Here is a 17,074-nt window from a genome sequence, read left to right on the forward strand (position 1 = left end):
CAATGTTCACTTTATGAAGGAGGATACTGAGGCATAGAGAAGTAAGATCATGCAGCGTGTAGGCTGCTGAGTCAGACATCAGTCCAAATCCTGTCTCCAACCCCTGTGCTCTTAATTCTAATGACTGTCTCTAAACCGAATCCAATAATAAAAATGATTCTTAAAGGTGTAAATTAGCCAGAAGAAAAACCCCAAATTTAGAAAGTTTCTTTAAATTAAAAATAAAAGCATTTTTGAAAATTAAATAATTTATTAGGTATGTCTCATTATGACATCTAACTTAAGTTTAACATTAGTCAACCCATGTAGAGCTGAGTTACGTGTTTACATTTAGACTGTTTTTGAAAAAACATGCCTAGGGTCAAAAAGGTATTAGAGGGACTTCCTTGGTGGTCCTGTGGCTAAGACTCCGTTCTCCCAGTGCAGGGGGCCTGGGTTCGATTGCTGTTAGGGAACTAGATCCCATGTGGCACAACTAAGACCCGGTGCATGCCAAATAAATAATAAATAAATTTTTTAAAATATTGGAAATTCATACTATAGAGATCAAACTGTGAGTTAAACCAAATAGTGCATTATCTTTCAATGACATAAACAATTTGAAATGATGCAGTGAATATTTTATTTTTCATTACATTTATCTCTGGTATCTAAATGATGAGAGTTTCTGAAATAAAATTTGTGTCCAAATTAATGGTGACTCACCTCTCTTCCAGGGTTCCCCTAAATTTTGCTTGATTTTTGATGATGACTATAGTGAAATTAATGATATTCCTAGTATTCTAAAATGTGCTACAAATAATCTTATATTAATTATGATTTAAATATTTAGTTTAGAATATTTAAATTTAAACTAAATTTAAATATTTAGGTTAGCAGAGTAAAATTTATTTACTTTGTAAATAAATTAATTCATACTCTGGATTATCTCTATAGATTCATGTGACTTGTATTCTAATATGCTTTTCTGAGTAGAAGAGGAATAAATGGAGTTATAAATAGCCACCAAAGTGACTGAGTGTACTGAGCTGAAAATTATTGGAAGACTCCTTCAATTGTTTACTTATGTGTGAGCAAAGGGGTAAAAAGTGTTGACTGTCTTTGTTTTAAAGGACTAGCGTTTATAAAACTATTGTGTGTGTGTATGTGTGCACACGCACACATGCACGTATGTACATCTATGTATATATCTGTGTCTGTTTGTATTTGTGTCTGAATGGATTCTTAGGTATCTGAGTTATGTAGAAGACATTTTAAATTTCATGTTTTATTTGGATTATAACCAAAAATTAGGATAAACTGTGGACAAACAGCATTTCACATGGTTTTGGTGCTCATGTATATATATTTATGGTTGTTTCATACCATGTAAAGGTTAAACAGTGTCTTAGCACACTGTGCAAATGGAGATTGTTCATAGTTCAAATACAGAAAAACTGTGTTTGAAAAAATGTGGCATATTTCTTTAGAGGTATGCAAAATTCAAAAGCATCTGTACCATAGAAGTTAGTGATATATTATGATTTGGGATGAATGTATTCCTGAGTCCCACCTTTGTTCACACCATTTTACAGTAGTTTATTAGAAGTTAAGTGTAATTGTGTGTGTGTGTGTGTGTGTGTGTGTATGTGTGTAGTTTTCTTCTCCTGGTTCCTGCTATAATTGGATTTGATGCCAATTTCAATTCAGATTTTAATAATGCCACAAGTCTAATCTTATAATCAAGGAAACAAGATAGCTTTATAGAAATATCAAGAGAAATCTTTTGCCTTATTTGCTGATTTGTAGAAATGTGCAATCTGATTATCCTGAAATGGGACACAAATTTGAGGTTATTAATAACCTCTTTGGAAAAATAACTATTTAAAAGTCATTTTCCACATTATTGTCATTGAAGTTAAACTGTAGTTACAATAAATGAGAACTAGACCTGAAATTTATCTTTCTCATTAAATTTGCTATTCAGTTTCAACAAAACAATGTCATTTGGAATTAATGTAATTTTTATATTATATAAGAACAGTAAGTATATGTTTATACATTTTATTCATATTTAAGTTTTAGTGATGTCCATTGACTTTGGAATAAAATACATTTAAGTTCATGTTGTGAGTCTGTGAGAACCTTTTCCTTTGGAAGAAACATTTACTAACTGAAGAATATGCCCATTCAAATATTTTATTATTATTCAAACAATAAATATGTAAGCATTCTTAGCTGAAGAACTTAGCCATATAATTATATGTCATTCAAATGCATTTGTATAAAATATCCTGGGGGACGATGTTTGCAGAAATGTATTTTTAGCTTTTCACTAAACATCTGCATCCTATATTCATGCATGTATTAACATTTATTTGTGTATGGGGAGCTAAGAAACTTGTACATTTTTGAGAATTTTACCTAGCAAAAATCTGAAAGCAATCATAGTGTAAAATCCTTATTGCCTTTAAGTCTCCATAGCATTTTAGTTGGAGTTTTATCCCAATATTATTTTCTCTGATGAGGGCTGCTCATGATCTGCTGTTTCCTAAAAAGGAGCTCTTGGAACCCATTTCCAGTCATGCTGTGATTTTTTTCATTTTAAATCTAGACTACCTTTTGACTTCCATAAAGGCATGAGAGGAGAGTGATGGACATAGGGATTCAGTGGTGATTATACATAATTCTTTGCTTAATCTGCTTTGCAACTTTAAACTACTCTGCAGCTTTGAAGTATTGTCTCCTATAGGTATATATCTAATCTGGGGATAAAAATTGAGAAATAAATGAGGTAAAAATAAAGCATTGTTCAACATCGCTTTTTTCTTTTCTTTTTTACTGCCTTAGAGTTGGGAATGATTGCTTTCTACATTGGCATTTGAGAGAAAAAATTTGGCTATTATGGTTTTTCTTGTTATTTTTATTAAGCCAATGAAAAAGGATGGTAGCAGTTCAGCCACTGGGGTGTTGGAACAGAAAATTGAGGGGCCCCCAAGGACCTTGATACCCATTTTTGAAGTTCAATTCCAGTCACTAAGATTAGAGCAGCCCTTCCAAAATGAGGGTCACAAATGCATTTGTGATTTAGACTATTTGTCTGGATGCTGTCAGGGAAACAATTGGCTATTATTGAACAGAACTGCTGATTTTCTCTTTGTACCATTTTTTTTTTTCTTTTGTTTTGGTTGTCTCTGAATGGTAAAGTCTGACAGCAAGTTAAAAAAAAATACTAGTTATGTGGAAGAGAGGAATATGGAAACAGGGAAAAGAAAAAGAGATGAAGAAGGAGAAAGAGGCAGCTTTTCACTTTCATATGGCATTGATTTTAGTCTTGAGTGACGTAGTTTAATTAAAAATATATTTATTGAGCATGTACTATGTAATAGGCATTATTAATTGGTGGGAGGGTTGCAAGTTACACAAAATGAAGATCTGTGTCATCAAGGAGCTCATTCTCCAGTGTGGGAGGCTGAAGAGAGCGGTGTAATCACCATTTTCCTAGAGTTTGCCTCATCTGCAGCCTCTCCAAGGGTTAGCCCTCACTGTGCCCCTGGTCCCCCTCCCTGGTCATAGCTGGTTGGTGGGGAATAGACACAGAGCCCAGAGGAAGCCAATCCATACTGACTAAGCAGTGACTCAAGATTCATCGGGCCGAATCTTAAATGAATGTGCCTGTTAGAATCTCTCCAATCTATCAGCAAAGCTTTCCAGTTTCTCTCAAAAAGTTATATGTCAAATCTGCTCACTTCCCCGGAGAAGGCAATGGCACCCCACTCTAGTACTCTTGCCTGGAAAATTCCATGGACGGAGGAGCCTGGTGGGCTGCAGTCCATGGGGTCACTAAGAGTAGGACACGACTGAGCGACTTCACTTTCACTTTTCACTTGCATGCATTGGAGAAGGAAATGGCAACCCACTTCAGTGTTCTTGCCTAGAGAATCCTAGGGAAGGCAGAGCCTGGTGGGCTGCCGTCTATGGGGTCTCACAGAGTTGGACATGACTGAAGCGACTTAGCAGCAGCAGCAGCAGCAGCTCACTTCCCTCTGCTTCAATCCTACCTAGTGGTAGAATATTACCATAGCCTCCCACCTGGTTTCTCCATTTGCAGCTTCTTACCTGTTAGGTCCATTCTCCAGTTAGACCTAGTGCTCAGTCGTTTAGTCATGACTAACTCTTTGCAGCCCCATAGACTGTAGCCTGCCAGGCTCCTCTGCCCATGGAATTTTCTAGGCAAGAATACTGGAATAGGTTGCTATTTCTTACTCCAGGGGAATCTTCCCGACCCAGGGATTGAACCCATGTCTCTTGGGTCTCCTACATTGGTAGGCTGATTCTTTACTACACCGCCTGGGAAGCCCAGTTAGACCTAATATGCTTTAAAAGCAGTATCAGATCAGGTCATTCTTTTACTTAAAGACTCTCAGTTGGTTTCCCTTTGTGCTGAGAACGACTCCACATTTTGACCCCTCCCATGTTCAGCCCCCAGGTTTCTTCCTCCTCACTCTCTTGTCCCTTCTCTATACTCCAGCCACTCTGGCCTTGTTTCAAGTCCTCCAATATGGTGAGGGGATTTCTACAGCCCAGCCTCTGCACACAATGCCCCTCTTTGTGGGTCACTCTTCTGTTCACCCTTCACATACTGCCTCCCCTGAATATTTTCAGAATCAGCTTAAATTTTACCTTTAGCAGATGACTTTCCACAGTATACCAGCTACGGTAGGTTCCACTTCTGACTCTTACTGCAACCTGGAATTTTCTTCCCAACACTTACACACAAACACATACACGCATGCACACACACACACACACACACACACATTCTTAGGTACTTTCTGATGGTCTCACTAGATTGCAAGGAGCATTGTTGTCTACTGTAGATCCTGTACCTTACACAGTACTTAGATCTGCATAAGAAAAATAATGAATACATTCAGTGAATAAGCAAACTTAAGACATAGAAATTGTCTGTCAGTGGGGAATCTGAAAGTTAAGTATCTTGGGTCCTGAGTAAGCTTAGCAATGTCATGTGGAGGTTGACTATGGCAGTTTGTTTTGGAGTCAAAGGTATCTGGGTTCATACTGTAGCTCCACCACTTACTCGCAGTGTTACCTTAGGCAAATTAACCTCTGAATTCTCTTTCTTAATATGTGACGCAGAGGTAATATCTTTTTATAAGATTCTTGTAAGGATATATAATCATGTGTTCAAGGTAATTGGCATGAATAACAACATTTATTTAATACTTCTTCATGCCAAGCCCTAGGCTAAGAACTTTACAGAGCCATCTCACTCTCTCTCATCAGTCCTGCAAGGTACACACCATTGTTCTCATTTTATGTATGAGGAGCTTGGAAAAGGATAAATTTAAGGTCACGTAGCCAGTAAGTGGCAGGATTGGGATGAACTCAGAACTTTTAATTACAAAATCTAATCTTACAAGCTCTAAGCCGATACTTCCAAATAGAAGTAAGTAGCTATTGTTTATGAAGTTAGTGTAGTATTTATTATGTAAGTGGATAAAAGTAATCTCTAAAATATCAAGGTAACACGTGACTCCTAAAAGAGACACTGTTGCCTTTGTTTTGGTTTCTTTGTCTAGCCATGAGGTCCAATTGAACTCTGTACCTCTCCTTCCAATATTTGTCAGATTGTTCTACTATCTGTAGCTTTTGGTGAACTACTGTCTTGCTTGTTGCATCTTCTCTGGGTCATGGTGGATTGTTTTTTCTTGAGGTTTATAATTTTTTACTGTAAAATCGTCTTCTATGGGTGTTGTTTAATTTTGGGACCTTTCCATGGGCATTGAGCTGTGGAAGGGTCCTCACCAAACAGATTTCCATTTGCTTCTGCTTGGAGTCTATTAAGCAAGGTAGACCGTTTTTTAGTTTGAGGTCTTTTTATAACAGAGGTAATGTCTGGGCTTCTGGTTTTGACTTCTGATTGAGATCTTTCTGCCCACCTTCCTCTGTCCCAACAAGCTCAGTAAAATAGCAGTTTTCCTTGCAGTTTTCTCTGGGTTAATGGTCAAAATTTTTGTAGTCTCATTTTCAAAGATGGGCCAGATCTTTTAGGCTGTTGAATTTTTTTTCAGGGTTTTAGACTGGTTTCCCTTAAAAAAAAAAACAAAACAAAACAGGCCAATGGCTACTTATTTTCTCCACATACATATGTTAGAACCTCTGCCCCACCAGCCCCTCCCTGACCCCACCACCTCAGTTGCTGTCTGGAGCTTAAACCCTATTGGCATCACCCTCTGCTTATTGTAATGGTTTCCCCATCACTCTTTGTTTCTTCAACCTAGATCCTACTCTTATTTCTTTTGAGGTAGCTGTGTATTTGATTTTTTGGACATGTTTTATTTCATTAAGAATTTTCATGCATCTATTGCAAGAGCTGAGCTTACGTACATCATCTCAGTCCATCATGCTTCCAGAAGTCCAAAAGCACAGAAGCTGAAGTAAATGATTCCTTGTATGTGGATGAAATATTTTAGGTAAAGGGATAGGGAAAATTGTTCTGTGTCAAGTTGCTTCAGTTGTGTCTGACTCTTTGTGACCCTATGGATCGTAGCCTACCAGGCCCCTCTGTCCCTGGGATTCTCCAGGCAAGAATACTGGAGTGGATTGCTGTGCCCTCCTCCAGGGGAGCTTCCCAACCCAGGGATCGAACCTGCGTCTCTAAAGTCTCCTGCGTTGGCAAGATTACATGGATAGAAGTGTCGAGTGGAGCTGCAAAATCCATGCAAAGGCTTTATTCTGTAGACCATGGGGAGTCAAAGAAGACTTTTGAATAAGTGCATAGTATAATAAATTCTATCTTCTTAACAAACTAACTCAATAGTATCATAAAGAATGAATGAAAAACTGAGAGATCAGTGACATGGAAACAAATTAGAATGCCACTGGAAATATCTAAGGCAAAAGATAGTTGAGTGACTGGCCCAAGCGTTGGAAACAGAAGGGAAAGGACAGACCCAAGAGAAAAGGAAAAGATACACTTTGCAGCACTTGGAGCCTTATTGCATAGGAGAGAAAAGGGAGAGGGAATCGATAACTCTTAGGCTTCTGGCCTGGATGATTAGAAGGATATCTGCTTAGATTTATAATATGTTCTTAGACAGACAGGTTATCACTGATAACAGGAACGACATTGCCCCATTCCCATGCTGTAAATACCCCAATTTATGGTGGCATCTAGGAGAACCAAAGATTGTGGCATGACTGGGTAAGTAGACACTGTAATGGGCTGGTAGATTGACAGTAGTCCTGTTTAGCGGATTATACTAAATGTAGCTAAAGTAGGTAGAAGTCTTCGAATGTTGTGAATTTCATATGTAAACTGCCAGGAAGTGGGATTTGATTCCTTTAGCTCCGTAACTGCATCCTCTGGTTTCCCAATTTTTTATATGGTAGAAGGATAGTGGATTTCAAAGGTGAGTTGTTTTTTTCTTTTCTCTCTCTGGGAATGAAATATTTGGTCTATAGGTGGAGAGAAGTAAAATTAAATGAAACCATCCAAAATGACTGAAAAAAAAAACCCCGCTGTACGTTAGCAGTTTATAAACATTTTGTGCTGACAAAGCTCGGCAAGTCTGGACAGAAATTCTTGCACAAATATGATTATAAGGCTTCCTTCATTGCAGCAAGAACTAGCTCAGCAAAGGGACTCAAAAGAATAACCTTTTATAATTTATCCTTTTCCTTTTTCTTTTAAGCAGAGATGTTTGGTAGGAAATACACAGAGATTTCACTGTATAGTACCAGTGTAAACCCATAGGATTTCTTGGTTTTTCAGAACTGCTTCTGCATTCTAGAGATGGGGGAGGGGCGATGCTTCAGTCAAGCTCATTGAGACTTCATCAGAAATTATCTCCAACAAGACTCTCTACCTGCTTCCCTCAGTTTTCTCTTCTACCTGCTTTTATTTCCTTTAGGGTTGAAACCCGTAAACTCCAGTAAGCATTCAGAGATTTGACTTTTTGACTTGAAAGGATGATTACAAGCCAGTATCTGTGTTTTCAAAGACCAGGTCTCCAGTTTAGCCCTGTGCTCCAGGGCGGTCACAGCTGCATTGCACAGCACTGTGGGAAGCTTTAGGGTCAAAAGGAATGGCATTTTAAGTTGAGAAAGCTTTGAAGATCAAGATTTTTTTTAAAAAAACAATCCTACTGAGAGTCAACCATTTATGAATTGTGCTCAGAGAACACTGAACTGGGAGTCAGGAGAGCTAGATTCTGGTCGTCTTTCTGCCACTACCCAATGTTGTGACCTTAAGTAAGACCCTTTACCTTTTGGGGCCTCCGTTTCTTCATTTGTAAAATGAGGGGGACAGAATAGATTAGTGGGTCCCAGATGCTGTTCATTGACGAGACACTTTCAAACCCCTGAAAACTTTGAAATCTTTCCAGGCAGAACTCTGAGATTTTTTTTTTAATTTATTTATTTTTTTTACTTTACAATATTGTATTGGTTTTGCCATACATCAACATGCATCTGCCATGGGTGTACACGTGTTCCCCATCCTGAACCCCCCTCCCACCTCCCTCCCCATACCATCCCTCTGGGTCATCCCAGTGCACCATCCCCAAGCTTCCTGTATTTGATTTGTAAAACTGGGGTGTATGTCAGGAATCTTTCCTTTGTGAAGTTCCCTTGGTGATTTAGATATGCAGCTAAGATCGGAAACCATGGTCCAAGTTATTTTTACTTTGTTTTATTCTAAAAGTTATTTTGAAAAAACCCTCAAAATTCCTGAAGAGTACAAGGAGTTCCCTTGTATTCTTCACCTAGACTTACCAATTATTAACATTGTCACACACATGCTCTGTGTGTACATATACCTGCCTTTTTATTATTCATATTTTTTCTAAACCATTTGAGAGTAAATTCTAGACATCGTGATACTTAACATCAGAATACTTTAGCATTCATCTTCTTAGAACAAGCACATTCTTTTATTATTATGGCAAAAATATCAAATTCAGGAAATTTAACATTGATTCAGTTATCTAGTATACGATGTTTTCAAAGTTTACTGATTTTTCCCTGTATTCTTTATATCTGGTTGAATTTTTTAAATCTATATTGAAGTATAGTTGATTCACAATGTTAATTTCTGCTTTACAGCAAAGTTATATATATTCATTCATCTTCTTTTCTATAATGATTTATCACAGGATAGTGAATATAATTCCTTGTCCTATAGAGTAGGACCTTGTTTATCCATCCTGTATATCTAGTTGATTTTTAAATACATTTAAATTTTTTGAAATCATCACATAACTTAAAGAAAAACAGAAAGTACAGTACAAAGAATTTTATTCCTGAACTGTTTAAAGGTAATATGCCACGCCACATTCTCTCAATACTCCAGTGTGTATTTCCAACAAAGACTATCTTGTATGTAACCACAGAATAATAATCAAATGGAGGAAGTTAATATTTATACATTATTATCTAGCCCTCAGTTTTGTGAATTATCTCAATTATATCTTTGATAGAAGATATCCAGTTCAGAGTCATGTGTTATATCTAGTTGTCATATCTCTTTAGTCTCTCCTACTGTGAAGCAGTTTCTCTGATTTCCTTGACTTTTATGACCTTGATATTTTTAAAGACTGCAGGCCATTTATTTTGTAGAATGCCCTTCAATATGGGTTTGTTTGTTACTTTGTGATTCAGATTATGCATGTTTCAGGGATATTGCAGGTGTGATTCTGTGCTCTTTTCAGTGCGTCTTGGTGGCACACAATTTTGACATATCTTAGTACTGAGAATCTTCACTTGGATTACTTGATAAAGGTGGCACCTTCCAGGCTTCTCCACTGCAAAATTACTTTCTCCCTTCATAATTAATGACTGTTTTTAGGAGAGCTACTTTGAAACTAAATGTCTCATTCATCACCAGACATTTAATTTATTCATTCATGGATTTATAGTTTCCTATTATACTCAATGAGTGATAATCCATCACCATCGTTATTTTGATACTTAAGTTTTCCTGATTTGGCAGTAGAAGCTGCTTCACACTTTGGCATATATCCCTGTCGTGCTTTGAGTACTTTGCTCTAAACAGATGTTCCAGGATCATCTTACATTTCTTCTCCCCAGACCTGGATTCAGATTGTTCTTCAAGCAGCCCTGCTTCTTTTCCCTGGAGGATGGCATTCAGGAGCCCAGATATGGGCAATGAGTGTGCTCACTGCTCTTGTCATATTGATGCTACTAGTCATAGGAAAAATGTGTATCTGTGTATACTCAGATGTGTGTGTGTGTATGTATATATATATATATATATATATACCCTAACCCTAAACCACACATATTCAAACAACTATTTATGTCTCTCTATCTGTCCATTTATTGAATAATACAAGTTTACACCATACCTCCAATTCTTACTCAATACAACGATGTCACAGGGCCATTCTGCTTTACTTACTGCATTTGTAACCTACTTCATCAGTAGTGAGAAGACTACATTCACTCTCCTCATCTAGTTATTCTCTGCTCTCTCCCTGTAATAGCTGATTTACTGTCACCTCTGTCATTTCCTCTCCCACATTGAGAGCCTCCTCCCCTGCTTGGGCTCCAGCACCTCATGCCACATTTCTCCCCCAGGCCCCATCCCAAGGAAGTCCTTGTTACCCTGCTCACATCTGATAGCTGTCCCAGGCTGTCCCTGTGTGGATCCCTCCTCTCCTCCCTGTGGTAGTTCAGATGCTCCTCATGGGTGGGCTCATCTCCCAGGGTGGACACTGTTTACACTTCTCAGGCTCTTCCTCACCATCCAGCAGATCTTCCCACTTCTTAGCTCTAACGCTCCAAATGGGCTGCCCCAATGTGGGGAAACCTTCTGGCTCTGGTCAGGCTCTAACAACCCCTCTCTGGGCCCTGGGGGCTGCTCCTACCCTGGTATAGGTGCCTGCTTGTTCTGCCCCAAAAGGAACAAGTGCCCCCTTTCTGCTCTTTGTAGTATGATAATGAAGAAGGTTAATGAGGTAGTACAGACTTTATTCGTCCAAATCCATGGAGACTGAGGGTGGGAGAGCATTAAATAAAGGCTGTTTAAAAAATGAATCAAATATCAAATGATCTAGAGAAATAATAATTTCTTAGATTCACAGACTTGGAGAACAAACTTATGGTTACCAGTGGGAACATAGCAGGGATAGTTAGGGAGTGACATGTATACACTGCTGTATTTAAACTGGATAACCAACAAAGACCTATTGTGTACAGCACAGGGAGCTCTGCTTAATATTATGTAAAAACCTAAATGGGAAAAGAATTTGAAAAGGAATAGATACAGGTTTATATAACTGAGTCACTTTGTTGTAGGCCTGAAACTAATACAACATTGTTAATCAACTATACTCCAATATAAAATAAAAAGTTTGAAAATGAAAAAGCAAAATTCTGTATAGGTTGAATAGCCAGTGCTGATGGACAAAATTTCATTATACTTGAGCAGTATTTCTAACTTTATCATAACTTTGAAAGGCTGAATCTGATTTAGGATTATAGATACAGAAAACATAGCCATGTGGTGGTGCTGGAAATTCTTATTTGGGGCAGGAGATATTTCAAAATACCAGATTTCTTTAGGGAGGACTTACAGTTTGGAATTATGAACTACTGATGACAAAAAGAACTCTCCTTACCTCTCAAGGATTCACTGTCAAAAATGCCTTCAGTTGTAAAAGGATGGATTTTTGTTAAGAACAGGAAGAAATTGTGACCTTAAGAACTGTGACTTATTGGAATGGGTAACCATGGAATGTGAAGATCTCCTATGGAGATTTTTGAGAAGAGATAGACTTGGGGGATAAACTGGAGGCCTAAGGAACCCTCTGGTATTTTGTACCACTTAAGTCAGTACCAGTTTGGGGCTTGTAAATAAAAAGATAGATTATTTTTAATTTTTAAAAATTTTTAAAGTTGAAGTTTGATTAATTTACAGTGTTTTTAGTTTCTGGCATACAACAAAGTGATTCATATATATATATATATATATATTTGTATTTTTTCTATTACGGTTTATTACAAGATATTGAATGTAGTTCCCTGTGCTATATAGTAGGTGCTTGTTTATTTTATAGTAAAATAAATATAGATACAGTAGTTTGTATCTGTTAATCCCAAAGTTCTAAATTATCTCCCCCCACTTCTCTTTGGGTAACCATAAGTTCGTTCCCTATGTCTATGAGTTTCTATTTTGTAAGTGACTTTGTATATATTTTTAGATTCCACATATAAGTTATATCGTATATTTGTCTTTTTCTGTCTGACTTCACTTCTATGATAACCTCTAGGTCCATGTTGCTGCAAATGACATTATTTCATTCCTTTTTATGGTTCAATAGTGTTCCCTTTTATAAATATACTACATCTTCTTTATACAGTTATCTATTGATGGACATTTAGTTTGCTTCCATATCTTTGCTGTTGTAAATAGTGTTGCTGTGACCACTGGGGTGCATGTATCTTTTTGAATTATAGTTTCTTCTGGATATAGGCCAAGGAGTGGGTTTGCTGGATGAAGAGATGGTTTTGTAAGTGCTGCATGCCTCGTGTATGTTATCCATTAGATTATTTGCGGTATAGATAAGTGATAGATTTCGATAAGGCCAATAATTATAAAATCCTAGTTGAATAGTTGTAAGCTATCTGTTCTTTAAGGCATGATGTTTTGTCAGTTGTGGCATTATCAAATGAATCAAAATGAATGTTTTGATTATAAATAAATTCTGAGAACTTTGCCTTGATTTCAGTTACTGGTCCCGGAGCCGCCATTTGTGGTCTCACGGATTGCGGCCTGGATAATTCCTGGGGGCACCGCTCACACAGATTGTGATGTGAAAAGTGCCCCTGGAGGTGTGTAGTGAAGCCTTACTGAAAGGGCTGCATGATGTGCCATCGCTCATCCGCTTCTCTCATACTTCAGCATCAGAGAAAAAGGACTTGGAACCAGGAAAGGGAGAGAGATTGTTGACATTGGCTGTACACTGAGCCCATCAACAAGCTCCTTTTCTGGTCTAGAGTCCAAGTCCAGAGCCCTTGGAGTACATGTGGACATTCTCACCGAGTAAGTGCGTGGACACCCTGGCATTTAAACAGTTTAAATTGCAGGAACTTTGTGTGTCAGAGAGAGGAATTAGAAAGGAAGCAGCTCTTTGCTGTGTAATTATGTTTTACTGAATTAGCAGAGTAGCATGACCTTCAGGCTAGTCTGTGGGATGCCAAGAGAATTACCTGCCCTGCTGATGCAGCAGCATAGAACTCCGGGGAGTCCATTTCGAACGTGTAAAGAAAGACGACTGAGCACTGAAGAATTGATGCTTTTGAACTGTGGTGCTGGAGAAGACTTGAGAGTTCTTGGGACAGCAAGGAGATCAAACCAGTCAATCCTAAAGGAAATCAGCCCTGAATATTCATTGGCAGGACTGATGCTGAAGCTCCAATACTTTGGCTACCTGATGTGAAGAGCCAACTCATTGGAAAAGACCCTGATACTGGGAACGATTGAGGGCAGGAGAAGTGGGTGACACAGGATAAGATGGTTGGATGGCATCATTGACTCAATGCACATGAATCTGAGCAAACTCTGGGAGATAGTAGAGGTCTGGGAAGCCTGGCATGTTGCAGTCCATGGGGTCACAAAGAGTCAGACATGGCTTAGCAACTGAACAACAAGAAGGAACTCTGTGAGATTAAATCCCTTTTTCCATTAACAGAAAAGGGAACACTTGCTGTGTAGCCAGTCTTAACCAGAAGAGGGATTTGAAACATTCGGCAAGATCATATCTGAAACATGGGCTGAGTGAGTCTTGTTCGGTTGAGGCCATAGCTAGCCATAGGCCATGGCCCCCTGAGCCATGCACAAGGGCTATTTCAAAGAGCCCTTTTTAGCTGGGCTATTTCAAATGGCTTTCTTCACTTTGACACGTTTTCAACATTAAGAGGATTAAGTAATTAACATGCTGATCTATTTGTGACAAACGGATATTGATAGTATGACAGAGGTGATAGTCAGCAGATTTTGATGCTAATGATCACCGACCACGTGTTGCTCTGGAGCTCTCTCTGTGCATTTTCTCATGTATTTCTCCTGTCTGCTCTCCAAGATAGTTCATCATATCATCAATGTTGAAATCACAAAATAGGAGACCTTCAGGTAAATCTTGGATCTCCACCTTCTGGATAACAATAAATGAAAGAAATTCCTCACCCAGAAGAGTAAAGAAGGAAGACTTGTCTGGTTCCTCTGCACTGGTGGAGGGAGGGTAGCTCCTGTCAGGAGCATGGAATGCCCTCTCTGGCAGAACTTTAATTCTGTTTAGTCCGGAAGCCATTGTAAGATAGCTCCTTATTTCAGAAAGGTTAAAATGTGAAAACTCTTATCTCCCAGTGAAAACATGGTATGTTTTTTAATCAGCTTCATTTTATAGATTAAGAAAATGAGACAGAGAAGTGAAACCATCAATACTTGTCCAAATTTATTCAAGTGGGAGAGCTGGGATATGGAGCCTGAACTCTTGACCTTTGAACTTGACCCCTTCCAGAGGATTATATCAGTCCAGTATATAAATAATTTGAGTGAGGAAAATGGTTATGTACATTAGGTATGTCAGGGAGGAAACTTCTATAAGGGTAGAAAATCTGGATTTTTTTAGGTATGAAAAAAAAAATAAGAATGTCTAAAACTCAGCATCCTGTGTTTGGCCCTTCTTGTCATGCTTTTGCCAGAAACATTTTCAAATATTCTAGAATCATATTTTTCCTGAAAAGGAGAACTTTTTCTCTGATGCTCTTGTGACTGTTTACTTAGAAGTTAAAGCACATTAGAGATGAATAGTTTCCTTCATCTATGTCCCTGTTTACCAAAGGACATGTCACGTACTTCTTAGACTGAAAATATTTTCTCTAATGTCTACTGCAACCATGTAAAGAAAATACTTCATTCTCAACACACATAGCTAGATAACATGGCATGGATTTTTCTCAGAAAAAATATTTGAAATTAATATAAAGAATGGTGGTTTTCAAAGATAAACTTTTATCTCCTCAAGGTGTTTTTCTAGGTCCTAATTTTATTTCCTTTTATTTACTTATTACTTCATTGTTGAATTGAAAAGTAATACAAGTATATCACTTGTGGCTTGCTTTGGCATGTTCTCATATTAGTATTTAAATAACATTTTCAACACAATAATATGGTTATGGAACCACGTGATGAAATTGGTCCCAATAAAGATTGAGAAGCTTCTCAGTCATTCAGATTAATGGGATTATTGCTTCGGTTTAGATAAACAGAATTAACTCCTGCTGAGTGGGAGCAATTTCTGTAGTTCTCTTTTTAAACTCTGCAGGAGAGTGAGTCCTGGTTTCATTCATTTGTGTTATTAGACTTTTCATTACATTATATTTTTGCATTTACTTTATCCATAGTTATTTTTTTTTTTCCAAAACGGGGAGGCACGTTAGTGGGTCTTACATGTTTCCTAAAAATCTCTCTAATTTGGGGCATTAAAAACTATTAATTGCTCTTTGTTTTCTTATTTCCACAAAGTCAAGTACTTTCTCAGCTGGCCATAGGATACGTAAGGTGCTATTCTTGGTCTGAAATATTGTACATTCTAGGGTTGAGACATACGTACAAACTCACTGTAAGTGTGATATGCTGTAAAATAGGGTTTGTATAAAGTTATCGTTTGCAGGATAGAAAATAAGCTGCAGTTCAGGGAGGGTTGAAGGAGAGGTTATTTGAGCAAGGAACAGGGCCGTCACAGATGAACAGACAATTAGCGAGTAGAATGGAGGACATGACCATATAAAACTAGTGTGCCTTCACTGTGGGGCAGCTTGTGGGGGTGCAGCATGCGTTTGGGGTAGGGCGCTGTGGATAGTAAAGCCTCCTGGTGAGTCTGCATGGCAGCTGGGATCACATTAGCGGGACTTTCATATCTGATACCAAATATGATAGCAGTGGTCATCTCAGGAAACCTTTCCAGCCTTTTGGCACCATTTTCATCTTTATGTACCTTATCTCAGATTTGTGAGCTTTTATGTTTGCACTGGTGCTCCTGCTTTGTGATAGGAAAACCACAGAGAGGAATTTTCTAGTGAAGGGTTTGTCCTAGGGCCAGCTAGGGTGGGCAAATCTCATTAAGTTCAGGTTTTGAAAGCACACACATGGTTTAATAGTTAGGAAATGTGCCCAGGGACTTGAAGGACTCAAACACTGAGGAATGGTTGTTTGAGTTTTCTGTCTGTGCTCGCAGGACATTTGCTGTGCTGGGAAATGGTGAAAAAAAGTGATGAGGGATGCAGCTGAACCCTCTGATTCAGGCTGTCATCCTGGGGAAGGTCTGGGGAGTGTAATGAGGCGAACCATTAAGTTGCTATATTCTTAAAAGGTTAAAGAAGCCTCAGGGATCACTATTTGTACTTCTTCAGTACTGGAATGTCATGCCAATAATAAGCAATATGCAATCCGCAGACATAGAAGCAACTAGCCCTCTGCATTTGTCAAAGGCTGCCCAGCTTAGAATGAATGGCGAAGTCTGTGAATTCTTTTCCTTTGAGGTTGAACTGAGTCACAAAGACCCAAGCCAGTGGTGAGTGAATCTTGTCAGTCTGTCAGCAGCATTTATGAAGTTCTCACCATTCCCATGCCATATAGTTAGGCTTAAACAAGCCCTCAAAATTTTAGAATACATACCCTATGATGTCAGTGAGCAGCTTTGATTTACTCGCCCAACCAAACTCTACTCTGTTTTTGTGGAGGTTTGTATTTGGGATAGACTACAAATTCCACAAACAAAGGTTTGACTTGCACAAAGCAAGGAAACTACAAGGGGAGGTGATCTCGTGTCATCCTACCAAGAAGCTTTGTTCAAGGTGTTGAAATGGTTCTGCATTTCATCTGTGATTTTGCTGCTCTTCACATACACATTCTATGTCAGGCACCGCCTTCTGCACTGGAGTTCTAAGCTATAATAGCTTGTTTGAAAATAATTGTCTCTCCAGAATTTGACCTTCTGTGTGGTCTACCCTAGACAGAGTGGTAAATGACACCCTAGGACTCTTC

The sequence above is a fragment of the Bos taurus genome, chromosome 17 (genome assembly GCF_002263795.3).
Source record: "Bos taurus isolate L1 Dominette 01449 registration number 42190680 breed Hereford chromosome 17, ARS-UCD2.0, whole genome shotgun sequence".
In the NCBI taxonomy this organism is placed as follows: domain Eukaryota; kingdom Metazoa; phylum Chordata; class Mammalia; order Artiodactyla; family Bovidae; genus Bos; species Bos taurus.